This window comes from Ursus arctos, unplaced genomic scaffold, assembly GCF_023065955.2.
Source record: "Ursus arctos isolate Adak ecotype North America unplaced genomic scaffold, UrsArc2.0 scaffold_4, whole genome shotgun sequence".
Classification (NCBI taxonomy): Eukaryota; Metazoa; Chordata; class Mammalia; order Carnivora; family Ursidae; genus Ursus; species Ursus arctos.
The window spans coordinates 28,966,231-28,984,283 of NW_026623056.1; the positions used below are offsets into that span (position 1 = coordinate 28,966,231).

The following is an 18,053-nucleotide window of genomic DNA, read 5'->3' on the forward strand; positions in this document are numbered from 1 at the left end:
AAGGCAGCTAGTGGCACAGTGACATGGCCTGGGGCAAAAAGATGAGTGTGGCCAATTAGATTCCATCTTTCAAGAACGTTTACTTGGAAGTAGTAAGAGAACAGTACACTTACCCTAGGGCAGTAAAGGCTTTTTAAGTCGGAGAAAGATCAGACGGGCCCTAATGGGCCACAGGCAAGCCAAGATTATGAGGGAACCGCAGCTCAGAGCAAGTGGTGCAACACAGCGAAGAAAAGGCACACATGGTGTGGGACCTGGAGAGAAAGGCTTGAACTGGAACCAGAAGCGAGTCGGGATCCAGGACCATCCTATAGGCCCTGGCTCCACACGGTCCAGATCGACTGTGGCCGCTAAGATTTGCTTGCTCTGAGATCTCCCTCATCAGTCCTCCTTGAGCTATCTGCAGTGTGCTCCTACCCTGCAACTAAATAAGTTTAACCAGAGATGGCATGGCTGATACGAAATATAAAAACCAAACTGTGTGGTTATAAAATTCTAAGAGTTATAACTGGTTTTTTGTTTTGTTTTATTTGTTTTGTACACACAAAACCTTCGTGGATTCTGACCACTGAACAACATAAAACACCGGCGACACCAAAAGCTGTGTTTCATGGCACTGGGACACAGGACGTAAGCGCTACTCCCTCACAGGTGAGCTGTGACTAGCAACTAACCAACTGCTTTCCAGTTTTTAAGAAATTGCTCCAAACCTTGCAAAAGAGGTATAATCAGCTCATAGTAACACAAAGACCAACTATGACACATGTGGGGTTTGACTAGCATATGATTAGAGCACAGGCTTGTGAGCTGCTAAATGTCACTTGGGACGGACATAAAAGTGATGCCTCATAAAAGACTGCATTTTGTTCAATGGTGCCCTCTGAGTAGCCTTGACCGGCCAAAAAATGGACCTCTGCAGCATCGGGACAGACAAATACAGTGCAGAGTTCCTGACTAACAAAGAAGGGTCCTGGATATGGCTCCCAGCTCTTGTCACTTAGTAGCTATGTGGCTTGGATAAGCAACTGCAACTTCCTCCATCTCTAAAACAAAAAGCATGGACTAGAAGATCAAGGCCCACTCCCGCTCTGAAACTGTGTGTGACTCAAAGACTCTCAACTACTCTGCCCAGCTGGCAGCTTACGGAGTCACTCACATACTCGGATGAGGCCCATATCACCACAGTGTGTCTGGAAAACTCCAAACAAACACAAACCCAGAACTCATGGTCTGGCCACAGGGCAAATTCTTTTGAAATCAGAATTGTTCCATAAACTACTTTATGTCTATACCTGGACACATGGCTTCCCTAGGCCTATTCTTCTAGAAGGGCTTGAATAGGTGACTAAAAATAAAATGGACTTTTTTGCGTGGCTCATTTATCTCAATTTTTAAAAAGTAGGCTCCATATCCAACGTAGGGCTTGAACTCATGACCCAGAGATGAAGAGTCATGTGCTCTACTGACTGATCCAGCCAGGCGCACCTCTTATCTTATTTACATTTAAGATAATTCAAGGTCAAAAGTATAGAAATATACAAAACTTTGACCTCTTGCCCCTTTTTTGTCTCTTACTTTTTTTCTAAAAGAATCTGGAAAACCTAAGCCTTGTCTGGCTTCTTTCTTTCAGGTTTTCTTATAAAAACACAGGTGGCCACACCCTGTTCTTTTTTCAGCACCTCATTAAACCTCTAGGCAAATTATTTGCATTTTCCTCCAAGTTTGCTTGGCCCTAAGCCCTCCAGAGTCTGCCTGCTGGAGGCGTGCAGGGCGCATCTGGTCCTGGGCCTCAGTGAGGCACGATGAGCTGGTGCAGAAGTTATTCACGTAACTATTGTCATGTTCATCATTTCTAATGGAACAGTGTTCAGGGTTTTAAAGCTCCCAGCCTCTTGCCCCTCCTTTGGGAAAGGATTTGGAACTTTGACGGTGGGCTCGTTCCCTCAGAGGATCCATACACTTTAGAAGGAACATCTATCAGTCCCCAAAAGGCCGAGAGAGCCTAAATGCAGGAGGGTGGTTTGTCCTTCATTTTAATATCCCTGAAACGTGGTGGTAAGTAGATTCCCCCCCGCTAAAACCCTCTAAAGTCATTTTAGGATATCCTGAAATCCCTATCTGACTGCTCCCCTCAGCACCTCTTCATCCCCAGGCTACAGATCACTCCCAGACACCCTCCTTCTCTGGGAGTGACATGCTCAGCCATTAGGGCAGTGTGGCAGTGTGGCACTCCCGTGGTGGACTCCATTAGCCCTCAGGATACCACATGACAGCACAGTAGAGATGGTGGTGGAGCCCTAAGCCAAGAGTCAAGAGTCTTGACGACCATTGGTTCTTCCCCCACATGGCTGGTGATCTTGAACAAGCCGGTGGATCTCTCTGGCCTATTTACTCACTTATTAATGAGAGCATTGGGTAGGTGAAAAAAAAATTACATATAAAGGCATCCTTGAGCCCTGTCTTCATGTTCTGATTCACAGCTTGTCCTTCACTGGGTCCCATGGTGGCCAATGTCAAGGACTGAGCCCGTGTGGCTGGTGAGTGGCTGTAGCCACCAAGCACTGTGGCCTTTGGGGGCCCCACCATTTGCTCTGGGACAGGCGGCCATTCGGAAAGACATTCTGCTTAAATGCCCCTATTTATCATCACCATTCTGCTATTACAATACCCTTCTGAAAGAAATGAGGGAAAAGTCTGTCTCCTTCCAGCTCCAGACACAGTATCTTAGTTCCCATTTAAAAATTTCTCTTGCTAAAAGTTTCTTCATGGAAAATTCTGTTCTCTTCTTTTAGTGTCACTGTGTCCCCGAGTAGCCAGCATTGCTTTAAGAACTTATTCCAAATGTCAGCCAGCTATCCACAGTGCACACATGTACCTTACTCCTCTGACCACAAGCTACTACCCAGTGACCACTTCTTGACTACTTAACTAAGAGTAATAAATATCGCTCTTCTCTCGTCTCTGTCTCACGCTGTTCCATTCCCTGGTTCCTGTATCAAGGTCACTCAAAATCATCCCACTGTCTGAAAGAAGGCAAGTGAGAGAAGGCACATCTTGCAATGTCAATCCATGCAGGTTAAGAAAAACACACCATACTATACTTGCACTTGTCAAAAACCAAAATGTTATTTAACCTAACGCGTTTGCCGTTTCGTTCTTGCTGTCAGAAAACCTGAAGAGGAATTCACTTCCAACATGGCAGTGGGGACTCAGATTGCCCACAATCCCTGTTCATTCCTTTTCTGAGTCCTCATCGTATGATCCTCTTCTAAACTTTTTATGTTCTTTATAAATGAACAACCTTCCCATCAACAGTAAGGAGTCTTGCTCATGACTTTCTGACGCAAGAGAGGTCATAAAATGTGAACGCGCTCTACTTCGTTCTTTACCTAGTCCTCCATCGCCTAGGGAACCAAGTTCAAGTCCCTGAGCATCTAATTTAGGGCCTCTCAGATCCAGTTCGTCAATCTTTCCAACTCATCTGCTACCAGACTGACCGTCTGCTCCAAGTCACAGCGACACTTGATGATTCCCAAACATACCCAGCATTTTCCCAACTCCCTGACTCATACGTATGGTGTTTTCTGTCCGGAATAGGTTCTACCTCCCTTTCCCAAGCCTTCTGGAAATCCTTCCCCACGTTCACGCCCAGCTCAGATGCAGCCCTGTCCCTGAGCCAGTCCACAAGCAGTTCCAAATAATTCCCTCCCTCCCTTTCTAGCGGAGTGCTATTTGAACACATTACAACACGTTTTTGCCTTGGATATTGTCTACATTCCTGCATCTTCCTTAGGATTGAAGTGCCTTCACAGCACAGCCTGGGTGGTTTTCAAATTTTTTTTTATAGAGAGAGGATTTTCAATTATTGTTGATTTAAATTTGCTGAAATAGATAGAAAGTGTTATACTCTGATTCCTCACATTTTTGAAACTTCTACATTCCCTGTTTCCTCCATATGGACTCTCTTATGTTTATTTTTGAAATTCTTCATCTTTCTTAGAGTTTTAGTTAAATTCTCAAGTACTTCTGGGAAATAGGTGGCGTAGATATTTTAAATGCTTTTTATTGGTTTATAATTTTGGACTTTTCATTAGGCCATCACTACTTTTGAGGATATCCCTCATAATTCTTTAAAAATTAATGTTTAAAATACATTATATATATCAAGAGGGAAAAACACAATGCTCCTTTACGATGTATGGAAAGAGGACTTGTGAGTCTCAAAGAGACTTTTGCTATACAGTAATCCCCTTCTGTACAAAAGAGCACAAGATGTGGAGGAGGGAATTAGAGAGATACACGATGGATTGCCACTAACTATTTTTCTGATGATACAAGATAGTGTGGCAAAGAATTCTAGGTGCCTCCCAAGTCCATTCTGCCCTGATTTTTTAGTAACAAAGACTCATTTTTTTGAGGGGCTGTACATTGCCACCTAGTAAAAGAGTACATTCCCCAGGTCTCCTTGCAGCTAAAGTAGTCATGTTATCAGACTTTGGCCAGTGGGATGAAAGCTTGAGGGCCAGCTGCAACTAGTCTCGTTAGTATGTGGGAGTGTGGGGGGATGACTCTTCTTCCCTGTTGCCCAGCCCCCTCCCTGGAACACCTGCCATCCTGGTCTATGAGTTAGAGCACACCCTACGAACAGTGGAGGAATAAGCTAGAAGGAGCCTGAGCACAGATGATGTTATGGGTCCTAGACTACTTATCCTCAGGTGTCTGCTACGTGAGAGAGAAAAAAACCAAACTTCTTATTTAAGCCAGTGTCATTTGGAGCTTTTGTATGTAGCTAAGCCTTCCAATTCTAACTGATACAGATGAGAGGATTTTATGAAGGTAGAAAGGGGAGTTTTGGAAATGTTTTTTAATCTCCATGATTTTCTATTCTGATCAGAAAGGAAAAGAAATTCAAAAGCAGCTTGGATCCGAGGACCACATATCTTTGACAAAAGAAGACAGGGAGGGAAGGGAACCAATTATGAGAGCTCAGCTGACAGCAAGGCCTGTGACATGGCTGCTCCGAAACCCAAGGGACCAGAACAGATTGGAACACAGGGAGGGACAAGTATTCAGAGGTCAGGCTGTAGCATTCTTAAAAAACTCAAGGACTGCTGGTACAAGCAGAGCCCCAAAAATCTCATCTAACAGAAAAGGTAAGAAACAAGCTGTCAACCAGCATAAGAAAGTTTCACCACAGGCAGAGTCTTCCTCACATCAGCTTTCTTTCTCCCTTATCACCCATTCTCTTGTACAAAGATTTTCCTAGCTAACTAAAAACTATTTCCAAGATGCAATTTAACCACCTCCTCACTATATCATCAGTGCACTTGGCACCCCCGTAAGTGAGATGTGTCCTTCTAAGTGCATGGCTTTATTAAATTAGCATTATTCCACAGTCTCATAGACTATATTTCCTTTATGCCTGAGTGGGCTGCAAGTCAGGAGACCTAAAACTAGTCCCGCTTCTCCTAGTTATGAATTCAGGGCTAGTTTTTTCTTTTATGAGCTTTTGATTCTTAATCTACAAAATGAAAATCATGAAGGCTTCTTCCAGGTCTTCTAGATCTGTGACTTAATTCCCTACTGGGACTACTTCAACTACCTGGCACTGTCACCCAAACCCAAACACCTCCACTCCTCACTCCAAGGGCAGGTGGCAGTTCTTATAACTTATTTTTTATTGTGTTTAGCACACGACCAACAGTTTTGATACAATATGGAAAGAGAACTAAATATACTTAAATGATTGAACAAATCTGCAAATTTCAGAGATAGGGAATAGAGGAGGAGTGTGTCCTATGGACTTCCTAATCACCACAGGTTCTCAGAAGACACATGGCAAGGAACAATGAGTTCTGTCCCTGTCTCCTCCTGGGAAAATTCCTATATTAAATCAAACCCTTTCATCAGGAGAAGCTACATTTCATTTTCTTTCTTTTTTTTGTTAAGAAAGCTTTCTTTCTTTTTTAAAAAAGATTTATTTATTTGTCAGAGAGAGAGAGAGCGCACAAGCAGAGGGAGCCGTAGGCAGAGGGAGAAGCAGGCTCCCAGCCAAGCAAGGACCCTGATGTGGGACTCGATCCCAGGACCCCGGGATCATGACCCAAGCCAAAGGCAGATGCTTAACCGACTGAGCCACCCAGGCGTCCTGCTACATTTCATTTTCCAGAAGCCTTATATTCCTGGTGAATGGGAATGGGATGCGGGGACTGTGGAAGGGGTCAGGAGCTGCAGCTGCTTGAATGCTCCATCGTGCGGAGCTCCAAATCCTGGTCTTCCACCCAGTGAACCTGTTTCCTGGCCCCTCCATTCTGGGTACAAGAAAGAAGACTGTTTCTCAGGCCTAGCTGGAACTGTGACATTTGAGGCCAGCCTCCTGATTCTGTGAAGATCCAGGAGAACTCCTCTTTAAAGAGTCTATCTACTTGTCTGTACAGTTTAGTGCTCTCTGGACTACCCATAGTAACTGGAGGGTACTACTGCCTGGCTCCAAGTGCCATTGTTTTATTTTTTTAAAATTTTTTAAAAAAGATTTTATTTATTTATTTGACAGAGGGAGAGAGAGCACAAGCAGAGGGAGCGGCAGAGGCATGGGGAGAAGCCGGCTCCCCGCTGAGCAGGGAGCCCAATGTGGGGCTCGATCCCAGGACGCTGGGATCATGACCTGAGCTGAAGGCCGACACTTAACTGACCAAGCCACCCAGGTGCCCCACCCAAGTGCCATTTTAGAGATGAAGTTGTTTACAGACATAAATCAGGGAATACCAGGGTCTCAATGGAACTTAAGAGATTATGTGTTCACTTATCATTTAATACCTTGTGATTTCCCAGAAGAGCATCTGGAAAGGCTTATGTAAAATACACATATATTAAGACATTTAAAATACAAAATAGGGGTGCCTGTTTCCAATGTGACGTGAATCCTTCTAAATGTAGTGAGACTTATTTTATGGCCCACAACATGGTCACTTTTGGTAAATATTTTATGAGCACTTGAAAAGGATGTGTATTCTGCTATTGTTGGGTAGAGTGTTCTATAAATGTTAATGAGGTCAGGATGGTAGATTGTGTTCAAGTCTTCCACATACTTACTGATTTTCTATTTATACTACCAATTACTGAAAGAGGGATATTAAAATCCCCAACTGTGGGGCGCCTGGGAGGCTCAGTTGGTTAAGCATCTGTCTTCAGCTCAGGTCATGATATCAGGGCCCTGGGATGGAGCCCTGAGTTGGGCTCCCTGCTCAGCGGGGAGTCTGCTTCTCCCTCTCCCTCAGCCCCTCCTCCCCGCTCATGCTCACTCTCTCTCTCTCAAAAAAAATAAATAAAAGAAATAAAATCCCCAACTGTAATTGTTGATTTGTCTATTTCTCCTTGTAGTTCTATCAGGTTTTGCTTCGTGTATTTTGAGGCTCTGCTATTAGATGCATTCGAGTTTAGGGTTATTAGGTTTTCCTGACGATCACTGTGAAATATCCATCCTTATTCTTGGTAATATTTTTTTTTTTTTAAAGATTTTATTTATTTATGTAACAGAGAGACAGCCAGCGAGAGAGGGAACACAAGCAGGGGGAGTGGGACAGGAAGAAGCAGGCTCATAGCGGAGGAGCCTGATGTGGGACTCGATCCCGGAACGCCAGGATCACGCCCTGAGCCGAAGGCAGACGCTTTAACGACTGCGCTACCCAGGCGCCCCATATTTTTTGCTCTGAAATATACTCTGGCTGATATTAATGTAGCCATTCAAGATTTCTTTTGGAATAATGTTAGGATGTTATACTTTTTTAAACATCCTATTTGCATATTCATATTTAGAGTCCGTTTCTTGTTGGCCATGTATAGTTTGGTCTTCTTTTTTTTTTTTTTTTTTAATTCACTATGACAAGCTCTGTCTTTTAATTGGGATGTTGAAGCAATTTAAATTTATTATGATTATGAATATGGTAAGGTTTGAGTCTATTTTCTTATTATTTGTTTTCTATTTTTCTCTTCTGTTTTGTACCCTTTTCCTTTCTATTCTGCTTTTTTTTTTTGGATTACCTGAGAAATGTTTTATGATTCCATTTTATGTCCTTTGTTGGCACATGCTATGGGCTGAATTCTGTCCCTACCAAATTTATATGTCGAAGCCCCAAGCCCCAATGTGACTGTGTTTGGAGATAAGGCCTTTATGGAGGTAATTAGGGTTAGATGAGGTCCTAACAGTGGGTCCCTAATCCAGTAGAACTGGTGTCTTCATAAGAAGTGGAAAGGACACGAGAACTCTCTCCATGTAAACACAGAAGAAATGCCATGTGAATACATGGGATGCAGGTGGCATCTACAAGCCAGGAAGAGAGCCCTTATCAGAAATGAAATTTGCCAACAACCTGATCACGGACTTCCAGCCTCCAGAACGGTGAGAAAACAAATGTGTTGTTTAAGCCGCCGAGCCCGTGGTATTTCGTTATGGCGGCCCGAGCAGACGAAGACAGCTTACTGGTCATAACTCTGTTCTGTTATTTTCGTGATTGTGTTAGAATTTATAGTATACATTTTTAACTTATCACAGTTACCTTCAAGTGATATTATATTGCTTCATAATAGTATAAGAATCTTACAATATACTACACTTCCATTTTTCCCTTCCTGATGTTCATGCCATTGTTGATGCACAGTTTACATCTGTTACAAGCCACGCATTCCATTGTTACCGCTTTTGTTCAAATAGTCAATTATTTCCTTTAAACAAAACTTCCCAGACCCTTCATTTAAATTTTCAAATTCATTAGATATATTAGCTGTCCTCCAAATTACAGCAAATGACAGTTTTCCAAATGTTTCAACACTGTACAATGTACATGTCCATTTTTCTGGCCTCCAGTGATACTTCACTCCATCCTCAGTCCACTTCCAAAGCCAATACCACATATTTTGTTTTTTGTTGTTCTTCTTCTTTTTATTGTAAAAAATTTTGGTATGGCAGCATCCCAGTTCTAGGTAGCAATTTCCATATTAGCTTTGCTGGAATAATAAACATAACATGCATGATAAAAATTTAAAGGACAAGAAAGCTTAAAATGATTGCATTTTATCTGACATTAAAATTTCTATACCAGCTTTCAATTGATGAATATTTGCCTGGTGTATCTTTTTCCATCACTTTCTTTTTTTTTTTTTTTTAAAGATTTTATTTATTTATTCGACAGAGATAGAGACAGCCAGCGAGAGAGGGAACACAAGCAGGGGGAGTGGGAGAGGAAGAAGCAGGCTCATAGCGGAGGAGCCTGATGTGGGGCTCGATCCCCTAACGCCGGGATCACGCCCTGAGCCGAAGGCAGACGCTTAACCGCTGTGCCACTCAGGCGCCCCCATCACTTTATTTTCTATATCACTGTTTTAGATTTGTATCTCTTACACAGTGTATACCTGAATTTTGTTTTAAAGATCAAATTGGAAGGTATTTGTATTTTAATCAATATATTAAATCCATTTGCATTTATTGTTTTAACAATATCCTTCTTTCTGACTTTGTTTGTATTTTCTACTCACCATGAATTCTCTTTGCATCTTTTATTTTCTTTTCTCTCAGATTGATAACGATCACTGTATTCTCAACTTTCCTCTACCAGTATTGCAAGTGTATAGTCTATTTCTATTCTTTTGGTGGCAATCCTTACATTATCCTTACAAATGTATATTTTTCTAACAAACTCCAAGTTAATTCCTACTTTTATCCTGCTCTGAAGTCAGACAAAGATCTGAGCTTGTTTAACCCTCCCTCAGATCACTCCATTTTGTTTCGAGTGGTTAGTATTCTTTTTATTCTTACTATTTGCACCCAACAAATTATATTTCCTCAATGTTTTAATGTTTCTTTAACTTACAATATTTTTTTTGTATTTAATCCCTCCCTTCTGGGTTCATTTTTCTTTTTGCAAAAAAGTGAGAACTTATGAGCTGTAAGATCTCTGAGTTTTTGTACATCTGAAAATATATATCCTTATCTCACCTTCACCTTCTTATCTCACCTTCAAAACTAATTTTGCTGGATATAGAATTCTAGGTCATAAGGATTTTCTACTGGCACATCGGTGCTTCTTAGTCTTTGTTGTCATGGATGAGAAGCCTGCTATCAAACTGACTGTTGTTCCTTCTGGGTAACTGGCTCTTTCTCCCTCTTGTTGTTGGATTTGTCATTATTCTTGATTTTCTCTAGTTTCACTACAGTGTTTCTATATTTCCTCATTTCTGGAAAATTCTTGGTCATTTTCTGTTTGGAAAGTCTCCTTGCCATCCTCCTCACTTTCTCCCAGAATTCTTATTGAAATTATTTTTCATCCCATCTCTTTTGGAGCTGTGCTCCAAAAATTCCTTCACTTCTGTTTTCCAAATCAGCAATTCTCTCTTCATCTGTGTGAATTCTTGTCTTATAGTCACTTGTTTCTGTTTTATACTATATAGCATTCTTCTTTTACCTTTTTGGCTCTTTCATACTGTGCTTTAGGTATCAATCTTGTCTCTTTACCCTGGCATTGCCATTTCTAGTGCTCTTCATTTCTTTGTGTAGATCCGTATTTCCCTTTTGGTGTCACTTCCTTCTTCACAAGGGTCTTCCTTTAACATCTCCTGTAGTGTGGATCTGCTGGCAAAGAATTTTTTCCCCAGCTTTTGTATGTCAAAAAACCCCAAAAAACAAAAAAACTTCATTTTTTTGTCTTCATTTTTGAGAGATATTTTCACTGGGTATAGAATTCTAGACCGACAGTTTTCTTTTTACTTTCAGTACTCCATTCAGGGGCTCCACTGTCTTCTTGCTTGCCTTGTTTTCAATGAGAAATACGCCTCATCCATATACTTGTGCCTCTGTATACAGCATGTCTGTTTTTCTCTGATTGCTTTCAGGATTTTCTCTTTCATCACCGGTTTTGAGCAATTTGATTATGATAGGTCTGGTATAGTTTTCTTCATAGTTCTTGTGCCTGAGGTTTTTAGGGATTCCTGGTTCTTGGTTTATAGACTTTATCAAATATGAAAAATGTTCAGCCATTATTATTTTAAATATTTTTCTGTCCCTTTTCCCTTAAGGGAAAATCCAATTACATGAGTATTAGGCTGCTTAGTTGTTCCACAGCTCACTGACACTTTGCTTTTGTTGTTTTTTTTTTTTTTTTTAGATTTTACTTATTTATTTGAGAGAGAGACAGAGATAGTGACAGACAGCATGAGCCAGAGAGAAGAAGGGGAAGCGGCTCCCCGCTGAGCAAGGAGCCCGATGTGGGGCTCAATCCCAGGTCCCTGAGATCATGACCTGAGCCAAAGGCAGGTGCTTAACTGACTGAGCCACCCAGGCACCCCACACGCTCTGCTCTTTTTAAAAAATTATTTTTTTCCATGTCTTTCATTTTGGATAGTTTGTACTATTATGCTTTCAAGTACATCGATGTTCTCTCCTGCAGTGTCTAATCTACTTTAATCCCATCCTGCTATTTTTCATCTCAGTCAATGTAGTTTTCACCTAGAAGTTCAAACGTGGATTTTTCTTTATGTTTTCCATGTCTCTACATAATTAGGATGTATGGAATACTATAAATAATAACTGTTTTTATGTCTATCTTTGCTAATTCTAATATCTGGGTCAATTCTGGCTAAGTTTCAATTAATCCTCCCCTTCACCCCATTATGGGTCATATTTCCCTGTTTCTTTGCATGCCTGGTGATTTTGGATTGGATGCCAGACACTGTGGATTTTACCTTATTGGATGCTCAATATTTTTGTATTCCTACTATTTTATATCCCTAACTATTCATAAGCTTTTCCTGACATGTTGGTAAGTTACTCTGACAGACTGACCCCTTTAAGATGTATTAGGCTGAACCAGAGCCCAATTTGTTGAGGGCTTACTATTCCCCAGTATAAAGGTAAGACCCTTCTCAGTACCCTACCTGATGCCTTATGAATTTCAGATGTTCTAGTCTGGCTGGTGGGAACAGGCACTATTCCAGGCCCTTTGTGAACACTGGGTACCTCCTCATTCTATCTCAGGTAATTCTTCCCCAACCTGGCGAAGTTTCCTCATATGCATATGCTGATCAATACTCTGATGAATCCTAGAGGGGCCCTCTGAAGATCTCCAGAGTTCTCTTTCTGTGCAGCTTTCTTCTCTCCACTCTTTTGTTTCATGAAGTCTGGCTGCCTTGGTCTCACTGGACTTTCAGCTCTATCTTTTAACTCAAGGGACGCCCTGCCCTAAACCTGGAAACTCAAGACAGCAAACTAGGGTATTCATAGGGCTCACGCTGTTTGTTTCCTCTCTCTCAGTGATCACTCTGTCCTTTGTTGTCTGATGTACGGTGTCTTAAAAATTGTTATTTCTTATTTTTTGTCTGGTTTTCTGGTTGTTTCGGGCAGGGAGTGTATATCTGGTTCTTGCTTCTCTATCTTGGTCAGAAGCAGAAGTCTCATATCCTCCTTCCTGAACACAAATTATTCTCCTTCCAACTTGCTTATGTAATTACTCTTACTATAATTTTTCTTTAACTCCATTGGAACCACTAGTTCATTGAGCCCTCTACTTTCTCCCAATCCATTAATACTCTTCCTTCATCACTTTCTTTCTTATGAAGCTTGGTTTTCATGATCCACTATTTCAGTAATGCTCTTGCCAATATCCTCAATGTCCTCACCCCTCTCTGATCATTTAGCCCAGCTGTTTACGTGGTAGAAATTCAATATATTTTGAAATGAATGGATCAATGAAAAAACAGAGCAAATTAACGGAGGTTAATTTCTGAAAACCCCTTTGCCTATCTTTCGAAGGTAAACAATTTTTAAAATATTATTGCTTTATAGTACCATATCTCTTTTATCAGTACAGGTAACTATATATAAAATTAGGTTATCCTTTATATATAACTGTCATTTTCCCAATTCTACATTACTTAGGATGTGTACTTTTTGACTTTTCTAACTAAAAGTCATGGACTTTGGGTTAATAATTAAGTCAGTAATAGAAAAACATAATGTTAAAGCATGAATGAAATTTAGAGGTAACTTCCTATTATTTTTCAGTTTTACAGATGACAAAACTGAGGTTTTCAGAAGATTGGTGATTTGGCTATAATATTTTTCAAAGCTCATACAGCTGCTTAACAGCAAAATTAGGAGCCAAACCAACTCCTTGACTCCAACCTAGGGTTTTTTTCATCCTACAGCAGCACTATATTTTCTTGCCAAGGTCTGCTTGTATCCAATACTCTGTGTGTGCAGACAATTTGAATGTGGTTTATAGTAGAGCTTGTCCTGGCTTCCCAGTGATACTATAAACTACTTAATATTGGGGTGACCACAAGATTTCTAGAATAAGGTCATGCAATCTTATAACGCTACGTATAGTAGGAGCAATGTGGCACATAGGTCATGTCTTTACACTTGAGTAAAACATCCTTTCAAACATTAGTTAGTGACTCTGCCATAGGGGATTCAATAAATTCACATCCCTATTGTGTAACACCTACTGTGTAGAATCCAAAGCTAGAAGCCAATAGAAAATTCTACAGGCTAATATATATTGTAATAAACTAAGCCCTAAGATATAGAAGGGCTCATGGCCCTCTAGACTCATCAAGACATTGTACCCTCAAAAATTGGTTCCCTAAGTCTGGAAAAAGTTTCAAGGAGAACAAGAAGACTTCTCATCTCTATACTCTCACTAGACATTAACATTAACACTAATCCAGTATATATGGGGGCTGATAGTCATGGACAAAGCCTAGTGGAAGTTAGGCAGTGGGAGTAACAGACAACAATTAGTTTACATGAATAACATTATTTTGATGTACAGGCATATCTTGTTTTATTGTGCTTTGCTTTATTCTGCTTTGCAGATGCTGTGCTTTTATAAATGGAAAGTTTGTGGCATCCCTATATTCAGCAAGTCTATTGATGCCATTTTCCAACAGCATTTGCTCACTTGTGTCTCTATGTTGTATTTTGATAATTCTCACAGCATTTCAAACATTTTCATTATTCTTATATTTGTTATGGTGATCTGTGAACAGTGATCTTTGATGTTACTGTGGTAATTGTTTGCCATGAACTGCATCCATGTAAGATTAAGCAAACTTTATAAATGCGGTATGTTCTGACTGCTCCGTTGACAGGCTATCTCCCCATCTCTCCCCTTTTCTTTGGGTCTCCCTGTTCCCTGAGACATATCAGTACTGAAATCTGGCCAACTAATAACCCTATAAAGGCTTCTAAGTGTTCAAGTGAAAGGAAGAATCTAAACGTCTCTCACTTTAAATAAAAAACTAGAAATGGCTAAGCTTTGTGAAGAAGGCATGTTGAAAAACCAAGACAGGCCAAAAGGTAGGCCTCTTGCACCAAACAGTTAGCCAAGTTGTGAATGCAAAGGGAGAGTTCTTGAAGGAAATTAAAAATGCTACTCCAGTGAACACATGAATAGTAAAAGAGCAAAACAGCCTTACTGCTGATACGGAGAAAGCCTGAGTGGTCTGCATAGAAGGTCAAACCAGACACAACACTCCCTTAAGCCAAAGCCTAATCCAGAGCAGGGCCCTAACTCTCTTCAATTCTAGGAAGGCTGAGAGAGGTGAGGAAGCTGCAGAACAAAAGTTGGAGAGGTGGGTTCATGAGGTTTATGGAAAGAAGCCGTCTCCGTAACATGAAAGTGCAAGGAGAAGCAGCAGGTGCTGATAGAGAAGCTGCAGCAAGTTCTCCAAAAGATCTAGCTCACGTAATTAATGATAGTGGGTACTTAAAACAATAGGCTTTCAATATAGACAAAACCACCTTCTGTTGGAAGAAGATGCCATTTAGGACTTTCATAGCTAGAGAGGAGAAGTCAATGCCTGGCTTGAAAGCTTCAAAGGACAGGCTGACTCTCTTGTTAGGGGCTAATGCAGCTGCTGACTTTAAGTTGAAGCCAGTGTTCATTTACCATGCTGAAAATCCTAGGACCTTTAAGAATTATGCTAAATCTACTCTGCCTGTGCTCTACAAATGGAACAACACAGCCTGGCTGACAGCACATCTGTTTACCACATGGTTTACCAAAAATTTTAAGCCCCCTGTTGAGACATACACTCAGAAAACAAAGATTCCTTTCAAAATATTACTGTTCATTGACAATGCACCTGGTCACCCAAGAGCTCTGATGGCGATGCACAAGATTAATGTTGTTTTCATGCCTGCTTTCACAACATCCATTCTGCAGCCCATGCATCAAGAAGTACTTTCAACTTTCAAGTCTTATTATTTAAGGAATACATTTTGTAGGGCTCTAACTGCTATAGATAGTGATTCCTCTGATGGATCTGGGCAAAGTACACTGAAAACCTTCTGGAAAGGATTCACCATTCTAGCTGCCATTAAGAACATTGTGACTCATGGAAAGAGGTCAAAATAGCAACATTAACAGGAGTTTGGAAGAAGTTGGTTCCAACTTGCGAAGTGCAAGACTCCAGGGGAGGAAGTAACTGCAGATGTGGTAGAAACAGCAAGAGAACTAGAATTAGAAGTGGAGCCTAAAGATGTGACCGAATTGCTGCCATCTCATGACAAAATTTTAACAGATGAGGAGTTGCTTCTCACAGATGAGCAAAGAAATTGGTTTCTTGAGGTGGAAACTACTTCAAGATGCTGTGAAGATTGTTGAAATGACAACAAAGGATTCAGAACATTACCTAGGCTTAGCTGATAAAGCAGCGGCAGGGTTTGTGAGGATTGACTCCAATTTTGAAAGAAGTTCTACTGTGGATAAAATGCTATCAAACGACATCACATGCTACAGAGAAATTGCTTGTGAATGGAACACTTAATCAGTGTGCGAACGTCACTGTTGTTTTATTTTAAGAATTGCCACAGCTACCCGACCCTCAGCAACCACCACCCTGATCAACCTCAAGGCAGCGGCCATTAACATCGAGGCAAGACCCTCCACCAGCAAAAACATTACAGCTTGATGAAAGCTCTGATTGTGGTTAACATTTTTTAACAATAAATTATTTTTAAACTAAGATATATACAATGTTTTTAAGAAATAATGCCATTGCACACTTAATAGACTACAGGATAGTGTCAACATAACTTTTGTATGCACTGGGAAACAAGTTCATCTGACTCGCTTTCTTGCCATATTTGCTTTATTTTGCAGTGGTCTGGAACCGAACCTGCAGTATCTTCAAGGTAGGCCTGCATACATTTGAAACTCTCTCTCTCTCTCCTGCACACCCATCTGTTGAGTAGTCCCAAAATTTGAGAATCTGAGTTAGAGCCCAAATCTAAATATCAAGTTAAGAGCCAAAATGTAAATTATTTGCAAATATGACTTGATGCTAACTGCTAATGTAGTCATTCTGATGTTCTCCAAGTATTTTTAGCCCTCTGCCTTCTGGACATATAGCTCAGCTGTGTTTCCTGGCTCCTGTTGGTTTTGCAGGACCATATGACTAATTCTGGCCATTGATCCTGAGTCATTTCCACACTGGATCATTTAATTGTGGGTTAAGATCCTTAAGAATTCTCTTTCTGTCTGGGATGGTAACTGGTAACTTTAGAAGCTGGTCTATCAGCCAGAGCCCGACTACCCTATGATGAACAGACCACTTGCCACCCCATTCTGAACATATAGCATTAGCAAGAAATGGTACTGTCTTAGGGATGGATATTGGTAGGACTCCAGAAACACTGAGAGAGTGGTAGGAAAGATAAAGTTAAGAAACAGAGAGAGTTGCAATGGGGCCATTCTGAGACAAATATGGACATATACAAAGTGAATGTAATCTGTGCAGACCTACTGGCTTTTATTATTGTTGTTACTACTACTACTACCATGATGATGATTATTAGTTTTATTATTAGTTTTTTTTTTAAAGATTTTATTTATTTATTCGACAGAGATAGAGACAGCCAGCGAGAGAGGGAACACAAGCAGGGGGAGTGGGAGAGGAAGAAGCAGGCTCATAGCGGAAGAGCCTGATGTGGGGCTCGATCCCATAACGCTGGGATCATGCCCTGAGCCGAAGGCAGACGCTTAACCGCTGTGCCACCCAGGCGCCCCCTATTATTAGTTTTTTAAAACAACCTGAAGATTACTGCTGTTACATGCTATGACTCATTCTTGGTGTTGAATAAGGATATAGAGGGAGGACAGATCCTTCTAGCTTTTGGATTCCTCGGGCTAATGCAGTAAGTATTCATCATACACAGCATGAGTTTCGTTGAGTATTTCTATTTTCTCACACAATTGGACTATATAATTTTTCTAGTTAACGACCACATTTTATACTCCTTGTGTGTACTTTCGAAAGTCTTAAAAGTCAATAAAATCAAGCTGAAGGCCGGTTTACTTGCTTATTAGGGAACTGGCATCAGATCCCACTGTTGACCATCTCTTGGGCAGACTCACAACAGATGCATCAATTCTCACATTTTCATTTCCTGGAGGTTTAGGAATGTTTAATAAGAGTCATGGGCATGGGGGTAGGGCAGGGCAGAGAGAAGTGCATTTTCAATCAATCCTATTTTTAGAACTTTAGTCCTCATCGGTGACCAACTCAGTGAAGAAAATCAAGTGAGAGACATTTTCAAACTGACTTCTCAGAGCGATTGTCTCATTTCTCTTGGACATGTGTTCTGTTGGATTTATTCTCCTCTTTACTGCTCCTGGCCCTTGGTGTTTTTCCTTTTTTAATCTTCCCATTTACCATTCTTAACTAAAAATGCTCTACAGAGCTCCAAAAGTCAAGTGATACATTTAAAAACTCATGGGTGGGTGATGCAATAAATTCCGTTGAGAAAGGAGTTGGCATTTATCAGAATCCTTTGAATTGTCAGCGCCCAACCTCATAGAAGTTTCCCACACCTGGCTGTGCACCTGGGTTTCCCTTTGCTCCTTTGATTATGACCTTGGAGTTTCTTTGCTAAATTTTCTATTGCTTTCCCTGTTTATGAATCCTGGCCTTCAATCCTAGATTTTAACTTTGCCTATATGATCATGCACCAAACCTTCTACTCTTGGATTATCTGGATGGAACTCAAGCAGCATGCT

The 18,053-nt window shown here is 40.8% G+C and overlaps 1 protein-coding gene across 5 annotated transcripts in view; it reads right to left on the reverse strand.

The window, feature by feature from the left end:
• KALRN (kalirin RhoGEF kinase) overlaps nt 1-18,053 on the reverse strand; it is a 642,459-nt gene that overhangs the window by 154,851 nt on the left and 469,555 nt on the right. The gene's annotated exons all lie outside the window — the stretch shown is intronic.